The sequence below is a fragment of the Pongo abelii genome, chromosome 1, assembly GCF_028885655.2.
Source record: "Pongo abelii isolate AG06213 chromosome 1, NHGRI_mPonAbe1-v2.0_pri, whole genome shotgun sequence".
In the NCBI taxonomy this organism is placed as follows: domain Eukaryota; kingdom Metazoa; phylum Chordata; class Mammalia; order Primates; family Hominidae; genus Pongo; species Pongo abelii.
The window spans coordinates 206,470,316-206,489,040 of NC_071985.2; the positions used below are offsets into that span (position 1 = coordinate 206,470,316).

At 44.8% G+C, this 18,725-nt stretch overlaps 1 long non-coding RNA gene and 1 pseudogene across 3 annotated transcripts in view; both read right to left on the reverse strand.

Annotated features, from left to right (window-relative positions):
• The window catches only part of LOC129051844 (uncharacterized), a 42,307-nt gene that overhangs the window by 10,254 nt on the left and 13,328 nt on the right, over window positions 1-18,725 (reverse strand). Inside the window, exons 1-3 of one of the 3 annotated variants that reach the window (XR_008516336.1) lie at window positions 9,109-9,166; window positions 6,855-7,056; window positions 2,258-2,366 (exon numbers count right to left, since the gene is read on the reverse strand). This is a non-coding gene — a long non-coding RNA (uncharacterized LOC129051844). Of the gene's footprint in view, window positions 1-2,257; window positions 2,367-6,854; window positions 7,057-9,108; window positions 9,167-18,725 lie in introns of those variants that run through there. The other 2 variants (XR_008516334.1, XR_008516340.1) reach the window with 2 other exon arrangements.
• LOC100448252 (large ribosomal subunit protein eL20-like) lies at window positions 12,318-12,873 on the reverse strand (annotated as a pseudogene).

The following is an 18,725-nucleotide window of genomic DNA, read 5'->3' on the forward strand; positions in this document are numbered from 1 at the left end:
CTCCTGCTTTAGCCTCCCGAGTAGCTGGGACTACAACTGCGTGCCACCACGCCCAGCTAATTTTTGTATTTTTAGTAGAGATGAGATTTCACTATGTTGGCCAGGCTGGTCTAGAACTCCTGACCTCGGGATCAGCTGTCCTCCGCCTTCCAAAATGCTGGGATTACAGGTGTGAACCACCACACCCAGCCCATTATATCATTCTTATGCCTTTGCATCCTTATGTAACCGGTGGAGGGTGTCCAGGTTCTTGGTGTCTTGAACAAAGAATTGGACCAAACACACAAACAAAGCAAGGAAAGAATGCAGCAACAAAAGCAGAGATTTGCTGGGCGCGGTGGCTCACGCCTGTAATCCCAGCACTTTGGAGGGCCAAGGCAGGTGGATCACGAGGTCAGGAGATAGAGACCAGCCTGGCCAGCATGGTGAAACCCTGTCTCTACTAAAAATACAAAAATTAGCTGGACATGGTGGTGTGCGCCTGTAATCCCAGCTACTCAGGAGGCTGAGGCAGGAGAATCACTTGAACCTAGGAGTCAGAGGTTGCAGTGATCCAAGATCAAGCCATCGCACTCCAGCCTGGTGACAGAGCGAGACTCCCTTTGAAAAGAAGAAAAGAAAAGAAAAGAAAAAAGAGCCCAGGCAGGTGGATTGCCTGAGCTCAGGAGTTCGAGACCAGCCTGACCAACATGGCGAAAGCCTGTCTCTACTAAAAATACAAAAAATTAACTGGGTGTGGTGGCGGGCGCCTGTAGTCCCAGCTACTTGGGAGGCTGAGGCAGGAGAATCGTTTGAACTCAGGAGGCGGAGGTTGCAGTGAGCCGATAGCATGCCACTGCACTCCAGCCTGGGTGACAGAGTGAGACTCCATCCCCCAAAAAAAAAAGGAAAAAGAAAAAAAAAGCAATGAAAGTACATTCCACAGGGTGGGAGCGGGCCTGGACATAGGGGATCAAGAGCCCTGTTATGGAATTTTCTGGGATTTAAATACCCTCTAGAGGTTTCCATTGGTTACTTGGTGTACCCCCTATGTAAATGAAGAGGATGAAGTAAAGTTACAAAGTTATTGGCCAGGCACAGTGGGTCATGCCTGTAATCCTGTGGGAGGCTGAGGAGGGTGGATCGCTTGAGGTCAGGAGTTCAAGACCAGCCTGGCTAACATGGTGAAACCCCATCTCTACTAAAAATACAAAAATTAAGAGTGGGCGTGGTGGCTCACGCCTGTAATCCCAGCACTTTGGGAGGCCAAGGCAGGCGGATCACCTGAGGTCAGGAGTTCAAGACCAGCCTGACCAACATGGAGAAAACTGGTCTGTACTAAAAAATACAAAAACTAGCTGGGTGTGGTGGTGCATGCCTGTAATCCCAGCTACTCGGGTGGCTGAGGCAGGAGAATCGCTTGAACCCTGGAGGCGGAGGTTGCGGTGAGCCGAGATCGCTCCATTGCACTCCAGCCTGGGCAACAAGAGTGAAACTCCATCTCAAAAAAAAAAAAAGAAGAAAGAAAAGAAAAGGCCGGGTGCAGTGGCTCACGCCTGTAATCCCAGCACTTTGGGAGGCCGAGGCGGGAGGTTCACGAGGTCAGGAGTTTGAGCAGCCTGACCAACATGGTGAAACCTCTGTCTCTACTAAAAATACAAAAATTAGCCAGGCATGGTGGTGGGTGCCTGTAATCCCAGCTACTTGGCAGGCTGAGGCAGGAGAATCGCCTGAACCCGGGAGGTGGTGGTTGCAGTGAGCTGAAATTGTGCCATTGCACTCCAGCCTGGGCAACAAGAGCGAAACTCTGTCTCAAAAAAAAAAAAAAAAAAAAAAAAATTAGCCAGGCATGGTGGCACATGCTGTAATCCCTGCCAATTGGGAGGCTAAGGCAGGAGAATCACTTGAACCAAGGAGGCGGAGGTTGCAGTAAGCTGAGATTGCACCACTGCACTCCAGCCTGGGCAACAAAGTGAGACTCCATCTCAAAAGAAAAAAAAAAAAAAGAAAGAAAAAAAGCCATTTATTCTGTGTACACCCCATGTAAATCAAGAGGATATTTCCTGTCATAGCTGAAGTGTTTCCATTTGATTTAGTTCTAGGAAGTCCTTAAGTTCCCTGCCTCCAGGCCCTATTCTCCTGCCTCATTTCCCCCTTGAAAGACGTGATTCCCATAAATCTTTATAGGAGGCAGAGGGACGGATGGTATTTTTTCTGTAACTGCTTCATGCTGGCTTGGGGCATAGTGCCCCCCTATTGGGGACCACAGAACTCTCACCCTGCTCTGTCTAGTGGAGGCAGGGTAGCTCCTTGAAGGCCAGGGGTGGTGTCTTCACCTGGAACTGGCTGGAACAGTTGTCACATGATCATCTGAAGCTTAATGGTCTCTAGGTGAGAGGAAATGAATTTGGTTAAAAGAGTTAATGGTAACTTCATGGGGTGGATAGCTATGCTGTCAGGAATCTTTGTTATAGAGATCTGCAGGAGAAAAACAAAACCTGGTCTGTTGTCTGTTCTAGGATCTATGTGTTTCCTTAAAGTCTTAGCATTAGCAACTCCATTTTGGTCTGGTTTGATCTGTTGGGGCCTAGTGCATGAGCTCAATCCAAAACAATGGCCTCTCATAATTTTGTTTTTAAAAATTCCCCCTTTTTGGTCAGGTTCTCACTTAGGTGAGAGTGACCAAAACTTAGGGCCTTAGTGCTACTGTTGGTTACCATCATTTTGAGTTTCTGGTCTCAGCACGTCATTCATAGGTTACAGTATCCTCATGGTCACACATTTCTTTTAGCTCTTGTCATTCCAGTTGAAGAGAGACCATTTGACATTCTAGAGATAGCTGCATGCAAACATTTCAAACCTTCGAGAGAATACAGCGCACCAAGGGTTTGAAGTATTCTCCTTACCCAGGGTCCTCATAAACCAAATCTCCTAAAATCAAATAGATCAAAGAATGAGCTGAAGAGTCTACTCACCTAACTAAGAAATCTCTTCGCTAATCCCCTACCACTGAATCTCTATAATCTTCATTTGATGTATTTTTCCATAGGCCACAAGTGCCAGCAGCTGTACAGATATTTGTTAGCCAATTTTAACTTTCACAAGAGAATTTAAAGTCTATTGTGTGGCCGGGCGTGGTGGCTCACACCTGTAATCCCAGCACTTTGGGAGGCCAAGGTAGGCATATCACTTGAGGTCAGGAGTTTGAGACCAGCCTGGCCAACATGGCAAAACCCTGTCTCTACTAAAAATACAAAAATTAGCCGGGGATGGTGGCGGGCCCCTGTAATCCCTGCTACTTTGGAGGCTGAGGTGGGAGAATCGCTTGAACCCAGGAAGTGAAGGTTGTGGTGAGCCGAGATTGTGCCACTGCACTCCAGCCTTGGCGACAGAGTAATACTCTGTTTCAAAAATAAAATAAAATAAATAAAGTCTATCATGTAACTATAGCCTTTGCAGTAGAATCTGCTATAGAGCCTATCATGAGGGATATATGTCTAATCATTGCATTTCCAAACCATGGAAAAAGGACCTAACAAATAATGCCCTTTCAGAAGAGTGAAGGCCTCCTGACAATGTTCTCTTTAACCCACTATGTGGGTGAAGAGGAGTGAACTAATTTTCTGTTTCTGACTGATTACGAGGCAATGTATGTATCATTAAAGTTTCTCACCTACATTGGGCCTTCATCTTTTATCTGTCAAAGTATAAGCTTATCCATTTATAAGACTGGCTGCAAAACCCTTCATAAATAAAAGTATGCCCCACGAGTACACACAACAGACCCCTTTTCCATTTCTATTGTTCACAGAGGCATAAGCTAGGAAAAAATAATCAAAGAGTCTCATGATAGTAGAGAAGTCTTGAATCTCATGATGGTAGAGAAGTCTTTTTTATTTATTTATTTTTTGAGACGGAGTCTTGCCCTTTTGCCCAGGCTGGAGTGCAATGGCATCATCTCGGCTCACTGAAACCTCCGCCTCCTGGGTTGAAGCAATTCTTCTGCCTCAGCCTCCCAAATAGCTGGGATTACAGGCATGCACCACCACACTCGGCTAATTTTTTGTATTTTTAGTAGAGACAGGGTTTCGCCATGTTGGCCAGGCTGGTTCAAACTCCTGACCTCGTGATCCTCCTGCCTTGGCCTCCCAAAGTGCTGGGATTACAGGCATGAGCCACCACTCCCGGCTGGTAGAGAAGTCTTGATCCATGATCTTGGGAAAAGCTGTTCACATCAAGGATGCCATCTTCTTCTGGGGAGAAACTTCCCTGGTTAGCATTATCTTAAGGGTTCCAATGGGTGTACAGTTCCAAGAATGTGGAGGGACCCTTCTGAGTTGTGAGATTATGAATCCAAAATTCAAGGTCCCAAAGTTTTGCTGTAGTGTGGATGGCAAGGGGAGTCTTTCTCTGATGTTCTTAGAAGATCCAGTCTTTGTGTTCTAGATTGTGAAGGGGTTGATTGTCCTGTCGGTGAACTATAAAAAGCTTTCTTTACCTGGTGAAAATACACTGTAGCATAATAATCTACTGTTATAACATCAGCCTTCTTGCATGGGAAAGCTATTATATAACCAGAAAACAGGCATTGAAGATGACAATTGAAATGTTTAAATGGCCCATCAGGTAGCCAAATGTACCTGAAGCTTTGGGGCCAGGTGCAGTGGCTCACGCCTGTAATCCTAACACTTTGGGAGGCCAAGGCAGGTGAACTGAAGCTTTGATTGTCTTCCCAAGAATATGAATTTGACAAACCAAACATTGGTTATAAACTGCGTTAGCAATGTATAAGTCAGCACACCAATATATATTTAATTTGGATCATTTTATCTTTTCCATGATGAGTCATGGAATGCATAACCTTTAATAACAAAAGCTTTAAGGACTCAGGAAGGACAGGTGGCTGTCCTGGTTCTCCATGAGTCCATGCTTAACATTGGACTTATGTCCTTTTGAATATCAGTTGTTTCTCCAATTTAGGTGCATAGCACTGATAACTAATGGGTTATCACAGGTAATTTGACTTAGACCATGGAGTTTATTCAAATTGTATATCTAAACAATTTCAGTATCAGCTGATTTAGCATGCAAATCTGGGAATGTATCTTCTTGGTATTCAATTAATTTTTGTTCTACTTGGGTTAGCAGTTTTATACAAGGAAATTTGCTTATTTCTGTAGTCTACAGTAACTCAACATAATAAACATAATTATGGTTGATAGCATATACTCAGACATTTAGAATTTTAGAAATCCCATACAATTTTCTAACATACATTAATATTTACCAAAATATAATGTGAAGAAGATTAAACATTTTTTTATTTTGACAGTGCTTCCCAGGTAACTAAACATATCAAATAATTCTGTTTACCTCTCTTTTGAATGCTTCAGGAGCTCTCTATAGTATCTCAAAGTTAGAGGTCAAAAAGAACATTTTGTAATCCCAGCACTTTGGAAAGTCGAGATGGGCAAATCACCTGAGGTTAGGAGTTCAAGACCAGCCTGGCCAACATGGTGAAACCCTGTCTCTACTAAAAATACAAAAAATTAGCTTGGCATGGTGGTGTGCACCTGTAGTCCCAGCTACTCGGGAGGCTGAGGCTGGAGAATCATTGGAAGACTGATGTTGCAGTGAGCCGAGATAGCACCACTGCACTCCAGTCTGGGCAACAGAGTAAGACTCCCTCTTAAAGAAAAAAAAGAAAAAGAAAAGAAAAGACAATTTCGAAGCTGAAATTTGATTTTGGGAAGCCTATTAAATAAGTTAAAGGTGAGTTAATGCAGTTAAATAAGTTAAAGACTCCATCTCAAAAAAAAAGATTGGAAAGATTTGTCTATAAGGTTTTATTAAAAATTGGGTTTGGGGTTGACATTAATAGTACAGTAATGCAAGGGTGAAATTTGGCTTTCTCTCTTGAACAAGATTTCCATGTAATTTTAAATGATAATGAAAGATTTTTGTTTGCCTTTCGAATAAACTACTGAAAAAAAAAAAAAGAAGAGAAAGACAAGAGACAGACTGTTTGGAAAGCTAAATCTTCCCTCTATCAATGAGTAAAGGTTTTTGCCTTTCAAAAGTTTTTTAGTCATCATTTTGGCTAAATGAATGACTTATGGTAACCTGGAATTCTATTTCATAATATTAAGTGTTTTAAACCTTTAACATTATTATTATTATCATTATCATTATTATTATGAGATGGAGTTTTCACTCTGTCGCCCAGGCTGGAGTGCAGTGGCATGATCTTGGCTCACTGCAAGCTCTGCCTCCTGGGTTCACACCATTCTCCTGCCTCAGCCTTCCGAGTAGCTGGGACTACAGGCGCCCACCACCATGCCTGGCTAATTTTTTGTATTTTTAGTGGAGATGAGGTTTCACCATGTTGGCCAGGCTGGTCTCAAACTTTTTTTCTTTTTTTTTTTTGAGACCTAGTCTCGCTCTGTCACCAGGATGCAGCACAGTGGCGTGATCTCAGCTCATTGCAACCTCCGCCTCCCAGGTTCAAGTGATTCTCCTGCCACAGCATCCCAAGTAGCTGGGACTACAGGTGCATGCCACCATGCCCAGCTAATTTTTGTATTTTTAGTAGAGATGAGGTTTTACCCTGTTGGCCAGTGTGGTCTCGAACTCTAGACCTCAGGTGATCCACCTGCCTCAGCCTCCTAAAGTGCTAGGATTACAAGCGTGAGCCATCGCACTTGGCCCAGAATTTTTTACAAGATTAATTTTTTTTACAAACCTTTCACAACTTGTTCAAACCTTTAGCTTTATCTTAACTTAAAACAATCCTTTAACTCTTTAGGCAAAAAAATCCATATTACCATGCTGGCTTATAATCTTTTACAAAAAGACATTTCACTTTTCTTACATACCTTGCATGTAAAACCATTTCTTCAGTAGTCTCAATTACAGGTTACAATGTTAACTCTTAGTGACTTTTGCTTTTGTTGAAAACCTTGGTAAGTTAGGGATTTTAATTATGTATCAGGTGTGGAGCCTAGGACCCAGAGAGAAGTGCAGATGAGGTTTGACTCTTTCCAGCATCTAACACCACGTGTCCCAGGCCTTAGCTACCTGTAAAGCAGGCAAGTTGTACAGTTAAAGAGTCATGGTGGCATCTTATGAAGTAGTTACGAGGCCTAATCATTTTTAAGTTGTTCAACATTTCTTGCATAAATTCTCTTTCATAAATTCTTTCACAGCTGGGCGCAGTGGCTCACGCCTGTAATCCCAGCACTTTGGGAGGCCGAGGCAGGCAGATCACCTGAGGTCAGGAGTTCAAGACCAGCCTGGCCAACATGGTGAAACCCTGTCTCTACTAAAACTACAAAAATTAGCTGGGCATGGTGGTGGGCACCTGTAATCCCAGCTACTTGGGAGGCTGAGGCAGGAGAATCGCTTGAATCCAGGAGGTGGAGATTGCAGTGAGCTGAGATCACGCCATTGCACTCCAGCCTGGACCACAAGAGTGAAACTCCATCTCAAAACATAAATAAATAAATAAATAGATAGATAGATAAATAAATAAATCCTTTCATGACTTACACAGACCATGTATGACATGCTTGGACTTTCTGACTTGTCCTAAACATCCCTTTTTTTCTTTTTCTTTTTTTTCTGAGATGGAGTCTTGCTCTGTCACCCAGGCTGGAGTGCAATGGCATGATCTCAGCTCACTGCAACCCTGCCTCCCAGGTTCAAGCAATTCTCCTGCCTCAGCCTCCTGAGTAGCTGGGATTACAGGCGTGTTCCACCCACACCCGGCTATTTTTTTGGTGTGTGTATTTTTAGTAGAGATGGGGTTTCACCATGTTGGTCAGGCTGATCTTGAACTCCTGACCTCATGATCTACCCAGCTCGGCCTCCCAAAGTGCTGGGATTACAGGCGTGAGCCATGTGCTTGGCCAACATCCCTATTTTTAAACAACCAGTTATTTTACTTTAGGACAAGAATTTACGATAAAAGATCCTTTCTTATATAAAAACTCTTTTCTTTATAACCTTCTTTGCATAGCTAGGGGGCATGGCTAATTTCACATGTCCCCAGGCCTTATATAGAATCTAATGTTCCGGCCGGGCATGGTGGCTCACACCTGCCTGTAATCCCAGCACTTTGGGAGGCCAAAGTGGGTGAATTACCTGAGGTTGGGAGTTCGAGATCAGCCTGACCAACATGGAGAAACCCCGTCTCTACTAAAAATACAAAAAAATTAGCCAGGCGTGGTGGCGCATGCCTGTAATCCCAGCTACTTGGGAGGCTGAGGCATGAGAATCACTTGAACCTGGGAGGCAGAGGTTGTGGTGAGCAAAGATCATGCCACTGCACTCCATCATAGGCAACAGAGGGAGATTCTGTCTCAAAAAAAAAAAAAAAGAATCTAATGTTCCAAAATAAATTAAACAATCTTTAAAAATCAAAGAATCAGTTTATGACCTTAAAGCATTTAGCAAACCTAATATCTGACCTGCATAATTTAGACCAAATGTTCACATATTTGAAGATATTTTTATTTTACCAATAATCTTTAAACTCTCTTTGGCCAGACTCTGTGGCTCATGCCTGTAATCCCAGCACTTTGGGAGGCCAAGGCAGGTGTATCACCTGAGGTCAGGAATTTGAGACCGGCCTGGCCAACATGGTGAAACCCAGTCTCTGCTGAAAAAAAAAAAAAAAAAAAAAATTAGCCAGGCATGGTGGCACACACCTGTTATCCCAGCTACTTGGGAGGCTGAGGCAGGAAAATTGCTTGAACCTGGGAAGCAGAGGTTGCAGATTGTGCCACTACACTCTAGCCTGGGTGACAGAGCAAGACTCCATCTCACAAAACAAACAAACAAATAAAAAACTTTCTTTATTTCCCAAAGATTACTTAAGTCACATAAACTAAATAAAAGGTGTTACACCTTTTACTTTTCAGACAAAATATTTGATTTAAGCTCTTATTAAAGTAATTATTTAAATCTCTTTTATGGTATATATAGAAGACATATAAATACACAGACAGACAGAAAATAAAGGACTCATTCCCTAAGTCAGGAATTGAACCCTAAACCCAGGCTGCCATTGTGAAAAGAGAAAGCATGGCCACGTGGTTACAAGGTCAAGCTCTCAAGGACATGACTGACCAGTTTGCTGGGCCATCTTGAAGAGCGAACCTATGGGGTCCTAGGCATGCATTTTATCCTAAGGTACCCCTCTTTATGACAGAACAATATAGAAAAACACACAAAGCACACCAGATTCACTACAGCTTAAGAACAGCCTCAGAATTCTTTTTTGTAATAATCAAAACTTTACAGGGTTGATAAACAGTGACTTTTACCCTTCATTAAACCAGTTTGCACAGACAGAGAGAGGCCAGAGTAAGTAAGGTAAGAAATTCTTACCCTTTTGCCGGCATGTCAGGTTTCTGGGCTCTCTCTGAGAAGCCCTAGCAACCCTGCTCGACTGTATGCAAACAAACACATTGCCATGAATTAAGAATATTCACAAATAGTTTAGAAATTTTGGAGAAACTAGGCAGAGAGAGAAATATGACTCAAATTCTATCTATGAAAGTATACTTAACACACTTAAAGTATCAGGAAGCCTAAACTCCAAAAAGTTAGTTTAAGGTTAAAAAGTCGGTGTGCTGCATTAATTCCTGCAGCCCTGGTAAAGGTAGCCTAGGAATTCCAGATAAATGGAACAAATGATGACTTGCTAGAAATGCATAGGAAACAAAATAATTATTGATAGAACCAAATAAAAGCCTTCCACTATAAACTTAAAAAAAATCATGGTTTTATATATACGCATACACAAGCAAAGCCTAGAGGACAATAAACAGCAAATGAATGACAATTAGAAGCAAATAAACAACCAACTCTTAATTTTCCTACTGAATCTAACCTGGAGGCTACAGTGTTACCCATAATGAATATTTTATTCCTGATACACAATTGAATATCCTTAAGTCCACTAATATCACCATAAGTCTTGTACAATCAAGAAATTCACTCTAGGCGCATGAAAAATAAGTACTCCAGTGCCAGCACTATCCAGGCAAAACAGTAAACATAGTTGGAAGCAATCCAAGCATGTATGTGAAATTTGGCTCCATACCAAATCCGGCTTCATGCTTAACTACATTTAAAAAAGAATGGCCAAACTGCCAATGTGTTTCTTTACAATACTTCTTTTTTTTTTTGAGATGGAGTCTCACTCTGTCACCCAGGCTGGAGTACAGTGGTGCTCTCTCAGCTCACTGCAACCTCCGCCTCCTGGGTTCAAGCAATTCTCCTGCCTAAGCCTCCCAAGTAGCTGGGACTACAGGTGCCCGCCACCATGCCTGGCTAATTTTCGTATTTTTATTAGAGACAGGGTTTCAGCTTATTGGCCAGGCTAGTCTTGAACTCCTAACCTTGTGATCCACCTGCCTCAGCCTCCCAAAGTGCTGGGATTACAGGCGTGAACCACCGCACCCAGCCTACAATACTCCTTATTTTACTTTAATCAAGACTAAGAGCTTTAACTATGAAAATGTTAATTAGCCAAATGTCTTCAATTCTCTGTCAGGTTTGTTTGTTTGAGATGGAGTCTCGCTCTGTCACCCAGGCTGGAGTGCAGTGGTGCCATCTCGGCTCACTGCAACCTCTGCCTCTTGGGTTCAAGCAATTCTCCTGCCTCAGCCTCCCGAGTAGCTGGGATTACAGCTGTATGCCACCACGCCCAGCTAATTTTTGTTTTTTTTAGTAGAGATGAGGTTTCACTATGTTGGCCAGGCTGGTCTCAAACTCCTGACCTCGTGATCAGCTCTCCTCCGCCTCCCAAAATGCTGGGATTACAGGTGTGAGCCACCACACCTCACCCATTATATCATTCTTATGCCTTTGCATCCTCATGTAACCAGTGGAGGGTGTCCAGGTTCTTGGCATCTTGAACAAAGAATTGGACAAAACACACAAACAAAGCAAGGAAAGAATGAAGCAACCAAATAAGAGATTTACTGAAAATGAAAGTACACTCCATAGGGTGGGAGCGGGGCTGGACACAGGGGCTCAAGAGCCCCGTTACATAATTTTCTGTGGTTTAAATACCCTCTAGAGGTTTCCATTGGTTATTTGGTATAGTCCCTATGTAAATGAAGAGGATGAAATAAAGTTACAAAGTTATTTACTTGATGTACACCCTATGTAAATGAAGAAGATATTTCCTGTCATAGCTGAAGTGTTTCCATTTGATTTATTTCTAGGAAGTCCGTAGGTTCCCTGCCCCCAGACCCTATTCTCCTGCCTCACTCATAGCTTAGCTTCAGGATTAGGTGATCTTTATGATACATTTTTTTTTTTTTGAGATGGAGTTTTGCTCTTGCTGCCCAGGCTGGAATGCAATGGCATGATCTCAGCTCATTGCAACCTACGCCTCCCAGGTTCAAGCAATTCTCCTGCCTCAGCCTCCCGAGTAGCTGGGATTACAGGCATGCGCCACCATGCCCGCCTAATTTTGTATTTTTAGTAGAGACGGGTTTCTCTGTGTTGGTCAGGCTGGTCTTGAACTCCCGACCTCAGGTGATTCGCCTGCCTCAGCCTCCCAAAGTGCTGGGATTACAGGCATAAGCCACTGTGCCCAGCCTTCATTTCTTAATTTTAAATTATGTTTTTAATTTTCTCAGGAATACTCATTCTCCTGTTTCCTATAGTCAAGTGCTACCTGACCTTCAAATGCTATTCGTTCATTCATTCATTCATTCATGCAGCCAGTGAATCAACCATTTCCTGAGCAGTTCCCATGCCCTGGCACTGGGAATTCTCTGGAAAACAAGAATTCTTAGCCCAGAGTGAGAAACAGAAGTGCCCAGCTAGAGGAGCCCTAAGCCAGCATGGGAGGGGGTGATGAGTGCCTTCTCTAATGCACCCTTTTCCCCCATTGCAATTTTCCTTCTACAATGAATCCCCAGGGCCTCTCTCTCTCTTTTTTTTTTCCTTTTTGGAGACAAAGTCTCACTCTGTTGCCCAAGTTGGAGTGCAGTGGCGTGATCTCGGCTCACTGCAAACTTTGCCTCCCGGATTCAAGCAATTCTCATGCCTCAGCCTCCAGAGTAGCTGGGATTACAGACAGGGATGCACCACCACGCCCAACTAATTTTTGTATTTTTAGTAGAGATGGGGTTTCACCATGTTGGCCAGGCTGGTCTGGAACTCCTGACTTCGGGTGATCCGCCCACCTCAGCCTTCCAAAGTGCTGGAATTACAGGTGTGAGCCACCGCGTCCAGAATCTTTCTTTCTTTTTTTCTTTTAATACTGGGGCGTTCCTGAGTTTATTTGGGGCACACACCGGGCAAGGGCCCTGTACCTAGAAGGTGTTGGGTCTCCGGGTGGTGAAGTGTGGCTTGTGCTGACAGGGCAGCACCCGGTGGGGTGGCGGGAACTTGATCTTGGAGTGGTGGAACTGCTTGGCGGCCGGCCGCGGGCACTTGCTGGCTGCGATCTCCTCCACCTTCGTGATCTGGATCCAGGCGCGGTGCCGGGCGCCCATGTCTCGGTAGCACTGGGTGACAGCGCCTGCGGTGTTCAGGTCCCGGTATTCTCAGTACATGTTGTGGGTGGCGCTCCAGGAGTCATAGTGCAGCCAGATGCCGAAGTTCTTCACCCCCGGGGGAACTTCTCAAACACCAGCCCACAGTAGACAATCTCCCCTGAAAACTTCTTCATCTTCTTTAACTGAGATATGAAGTACCAGAAGCGGGACTAGGCGACGACATGATTAGGCGCAAAGATTCCCATGCAGTAGAGGGGCCACACTCCCATGTGTGGCATTTGGGAGTGGGCAGGCAGTGACCCACCACCTTGTACTGTCATAGTGTGCCCAAGGCCTTCATGGTGTCCTCTCGGCGCTGGTTGCCACCCGCAAAAGGACTCTTTCTCTTTTTTTTTAAGTCAGGGTCACACTTTATTGCCCAGGCTGGAGTGCAGTGGTGCCATCCTAGCTCACTGCAGCCTCAACCTCCCAGGTGCAAGTGATCCTCAGCTCCCCTACTCCCAGGGGTCTCACTATGTTGCCCAGGCTGATCTCCAACTCCTGGGCTCAAGGGATCCTCCTACCTCGGCCTCCCAAATTCCTAGGATTACAGGCGTGAGTCACCCTGCCTGGCCAGGTCTCCCTTTTGCATTAGTTTCCTGTGTTCTAGGAAATTGACATCCAGGTCCCCAACCTCCATTGGTTTTCTTTCCTATGATCCATCTTCAGGAGAATTGGCACTGACATCCAGGTGCTGCTTCTTTCCCACCTCCCTCCTCACACTTTGCAAAGGAATTTTACCCTACAGCATTGGGGGTTGGGGACTGGAGAGGGAATGAAAACCTCCAGAGTCACTAATCAAAGGTGAAGGGCTCTATTGACCAAATAACAAGGAGCTTTGCATACCTGGCAGTTGCCAGATCTCTGCTTTCAACAAAGGCAAAGGAGGTTCTAATTCTGTTGTTATTAAAAATAACTTTGGGTGATAGGTCACTACGTGATTTTTGGCTTGTAACCCAGAAGGAATTCAAATAATTAAGTGACATTACTATGGCCAGGCATGGTGGCTCATGCCTATAATCCCAGTACTTTAGGAGGCCGAGCAGGTGGATCACTTGAGGTCAGGAGTTCGAGACCAGCCTGGCCAACATAGTGAAAACTAGTCTCTACTAAAAATACGAAAAACATAGCCAGACATGGTGCCACACAACTGTAATCCTAGCTACTCAGGAGGCTGAGGTGGGAGAATTGCTTGAACCCAGGAGGGAGAGGTTGCAGTGAGCTGAGATCATGACACTACACTCTAGCCTGGGTGACAGAGGAAGACTCCATCTCAAAAAAAAAAAAAAAAAAAAAAAAAAAAGCCAGGCATGGTGACTCCCACCTGTAATCCCAGCACTTTGGGAGGCCGAGGTGAACGAATCACTTGAGGTCAGGAGTTCGAGACCAGCCTGGTCAACATGGTGAAACCCTGTCTCTACTAAAATACAAAATTAGCTGGGCATGGTGGCACCTGTAGTCCCAGCTACTCGGGAGGTTGAGGAATGAGAATCGCTTGAACCTGGGAGGTGGAGGTTTCAGTGAGCCAAGATTGTGTCACCACACTCCAGCCTGGGCGACAGACATTATTGTAACAAAATTCCCTCCATTCTTTTTTCTTTTTTTTCTTTTTAAAGACAGGGTCTTGGCCAGGCTCGGTGGCTCACACCTGTAATCCTAGCACTTTGGGAGGCCGAGGCGGGTGGATCACGAGGTCAGGAGTTCAAGACCAGCCTGGCCAACATGGTGAAACGCCCATCTCTACTAAAAATACAAAAATTATCCGGGTGTGGTGGCAGGTGCCTGTAATCCCAGCTACTCGGGAGGCTGAGGCAGAGAACTGCTTGAACCCGGGAGGCAGAGGTTGCAGTGAGCCGAGATCGCACAACTGCCCTCCAGCGTGGGTGACAGAGCGAGACTTTTTTATTTTTCTCAAAAAAAAAGAAAAAAAAAAAGGGCCGGGCACGGTGGCTCATGCCTGTAATCCCAGCACTTTGGGAGGCCGAGGTGGGCAGATCACGAGGTCAGGAGATCGAGCCCATCCTGGCTAACACAGTGAAACCCTGTCTCTACTAAAGACACACACAAAAATTAGCCGGGCATGGTCGCGGGCGCCTGTAGTCCCAGCTACTTGGGAGGCTGAGGCAGGAGAATGTCGTGAACCCGGGAGGTGGAGCTTGCAGTGAGCTGAGATCGCGCCACTGCACTCCTGCCTGGGCAACAGAGTGAGACTCCGTCTCAAAAAAAAAAAAAAAAAAAAAGAGAGAGACAGGTCTTGCTGTGTCACCCAGGCTGGTTTTACCCAGGCTGGAGTGCAGTGATGTGATCATAGCTGACTGCAACTTCAAAATTCTGGGCTTAAGTGATCCTCCTGCTTTGGCCTCCCCAAAGTGTTGGGATTATAGGCATGAGTCTCTGTGTTTGGCCTCCAGTACTTCTTTTTTTTTTTTTTTTTTTTGAGATGGAGTTTTGATCTTGTTGCCCGGGCTGGAGTACAGTGGCGCAATCTCGGCTCACTGCAATCTCAAATGGGTCGTAAAACAGAAAAGACAACTTCCAACATCAACAGCACATTTGGCCCAGGAACCACTAACAAACATGCAGTACAGTAGTGGTTCAAGAAGTTTTGCAAAGGAGACGAGAGCCTTGAAGATGAGGAGTGTAGTGACTGGCCATGGGAAGATGACAACGACCAACTGAGAGCAATCATCGAAACTGATCATCTTGCAACTACACAAGAAGTTGCCAAGGAAATCAACGTCGACCATTCTACTGTCATCTGGCATTTGAAGCAAATTGGAAAGGTGAAAAAGCTAGATAAGTGGGTGCCTCATGAGATGAGCGAAAATTAAATAAAATTGTCGTTTTGAAATATTGTTTTCTCTTATTCTACGCAACAACCATTTCTTGATCGGATTGTAACATGGGACAAAAAGTGGATTTTAGACAAGTGGGAACAACCAGCTCAGTGGTTGGACTGAGAAGAAGCTCCAAAGCACTTCCCAAAACCAAACTTGCACCAAAAAAATGATCTGGTCACTGTTTGGTTGTCTGTTGCCGGTCTGATCCACTCCACCTTTCTGAATCCTGGTGAAACCCTTACATCTGGGAAGTATGCTCAGCAAATCGATGAGATGTGCCAAAAACTGCAATGCCTGCAGCCGGCATTGGTCAATAGAAAGGGCCCAATTCTTCTCCACAACATCCAACTGCAGATTGCACAACTAACTCTTCAAAAGTTGAACGAATTAGGCTACAAAGTTTTGCCTCATCTGCCATAGTCACCTGACCACTCGCCAACCGATCACTACTTCTTCAAGCACCTTGACAACTTTTTGCAGGGGAAATGCTTCCACAACCAGCAGGATGCAGAAAATGCTTTCCAAGAGTTCGTAGAATCCTGAAGCACAGGTTTTTACACTACAGGAATAAACAAACTTATTTCTCGTTGGCAAAAATGTGTTGATTGTAATGGTTCCTATTTTGATTAATAAAGATGTGTTTGAGCCTAATTATAATGATTTAAAATTCATGGTCTGAAACCGCAATAACTTTTGCACCAACCTAATATTTTATTATTTATTATTATTTTTATTTTATATATAAATACAATTTTACTTTTTTTTTTTTTGAGACGGAATTTTGCTCTTGTTGCCCAGGCTGGAGTGTAATGGTGTGATCTTGGCTCACTGCACAAGCTGAACAACCTCCATCTCCCAGGTTCAAGCTATTCTCCTGTCTCAGCCTCCCAAGTAGCTGGGACTAAAGGTTTGCACCACCACACCCGGCTAATTTTGTATTTTTTAGTAGAGACAGGGTTTCTCCATGTTGGTCAGGCTGGTCTCGAACTCCTGACCTCAGGTGATCCACCAACCTTGGCCTCCCAACGTGCTGGGATTACAGGCATGAGCCACTGCACCTGGCCATAATTTTACTTTTTAAAGATAGCATCTGGCTCTGTCACCCAGGCTGGAGTGCAGTGGTATGACCTCAGCTCACTGCAACCTCTGCCTCCCAGGCTCAAGCAATCCTCACACCTTGGCCTCCCAAGTAGCTGGGACTAAAGGCATGTACCACCATACCTGGTTAACTTTTGTATTTTTTTGTAGAGACAGGGTCTCACTATGTTGCCCAGGCTGGTCTCGAACTCCTGAGCTCAAACAATCCTCCTTGGCCTCCCAAAGTCCTGGGATTATAGGCGTGAGCCACTGCACCTGGCCTATTATTTTTATTTTTTAGAGATGGGGTCTCGCTGAAACCCAGGCTGGAGTGCAGTGATGCAGTCACAGCTCATTATAGTCTCAAACTCCTGGCCTCAAGGTCAAGCGATCCTCCCACCTTGGCCTCCCAAAGTGAGCCACCACCGCCTGACCCCCAAATTTGTAAATTGTAATTTAACACTATATCAATTTCTGTGAAAATATAAATTAGGTGATCAATAACAAGCTTTCTTTTTTCTCGCTCTGTTGCCCAGGTTGGAGCACAGTGGCACACGATCTCGACTCATTGCAACCTCTGCCTCCTAGGTCAAACGATTCTCCTGCCTCAGCCTCCAAAGTACCTGGGATTACAGGTGTGCACCATGGTGCCTGGCTAGTTTTTGTATTTTCAGTAGAGACAGGGTTTTGCCATATTGGCCAGGCTGGTCTTGAACTCCTGACCTCATGGAATCCACTCACTTTGGCTTCCCAAAGTGCTGGGATTACAGGCGTGAGCCACTGTGCCCAGCCAAATAACAAGCTTTCAAGCATAAAATATATTACTCTAGAATACCATTCTGTAAGAGGAAGCAAAATATAACCATACATTCAAGAAGAAAAGTAATGATGTAGCTTTCTGTTTTTTAAAGTAGAGCTTGTTCAGTATTTTCTTTCCTTTGTTTTCCCCCCAGACAGAGTCTTGCTCTGTCGCCAAGGCAGGAGTTCAGTGGCAAAATCTTGGCTCACTGCAACCTTTGCCTCCCGGGTTCAAGTGATTCTCCTGCCTCAGCCTCCTGAGTAGCTGGGACTACAAGCACCTGCCACCAGGCATGGCTAATTTTTGTATTTTTAGAAGAGACAGGATTTCGCCATATTGGCCAGGCTGGTCTCGAACTCCTGACCTCAGGTGATCCACCTGCCTCGGCCTCCCAAACTGCTGGGATTAGAGGCATGAGCCACCGCACCTGGCCCAGTAATTTCTTTAAATGGGTAATAGTGGAAATCAAATCACCATGGTACTTACATTGAGTCGAGTGATAGAACAGTTTTATTTAAAATATTAATATTGGCTGGGCACAGTGGCTCACGCCTATAATCCCAACACTTTGGGAGGCCGAGGCAGGTGGATCACCTGAGGTCAGGAATTCGAGACCAGCCTGGCCAACATTGGGAAACCCCATCTCTACCAAAAACACAAAAATTAGCCGGACGTGGTGGCAGGCGCCTGTAATCCCAGCTACTTGGGAGGCTGAGGGAGGAGAATCGCTTGAACCCAGGAGGCATAGGTTGCAGTGAGCCAAGATCGTGCCACTGCACTCCAGCCTGGGCAACAGAGCGAGACTCCATCTTAAAAAATTAATTAATTAATTAATTAAAATAAAATAAAATAAATAAAGATAAATAAAATATTAATATTTCCAATATGCTAGGAGGTATAGCCTTGGCAATGATTTGTGTTTAAGGTGAAGAGTTGAGTTGTATCCCTGCAGATCCAGGCTGTGTCCTCCACCCTGCCTCTCCCCTGGTTGGCTGACTTGGATAGAGGATATCAGTGGCTCCTGTGCCTGCTGGTCTTGGGTTCTACTTTGGTTTGGCCACTAGGGAGTCCTGGCAGGAAATCTGAGACAGGGAAAGAAGTGAGGCCAGGATGTATCCCTCTGGTTCCTGCCCTGTGAGGCCCAATGAAGCTGGTCCTGTCCCTGGACAGAAAGTTAGTAGTGCTCCTTTTAAGACAGATGTTTTGCCTCTTCAGGCCTGGGGTGGTAACAGCCTGGCTGCTACCAGTCCCAGCTTCCGGCCCGATCCCCTGTGATTTCCCTATACCCTGATCACACATCCAAATTAGTCGTTTTGTATATATAACCTCCCTGAATTGTCTTGATTGTGCCATTTGTTTCCTGTTAGAATCCTCACAAAGAGGGGGTGCAAAGTTTTAAAAAATTATTTTAAGCCAGGCGTAGTGGCTCATGCCTGTAATCCCAGCACTTTGGGAGGCCTAGGTGGG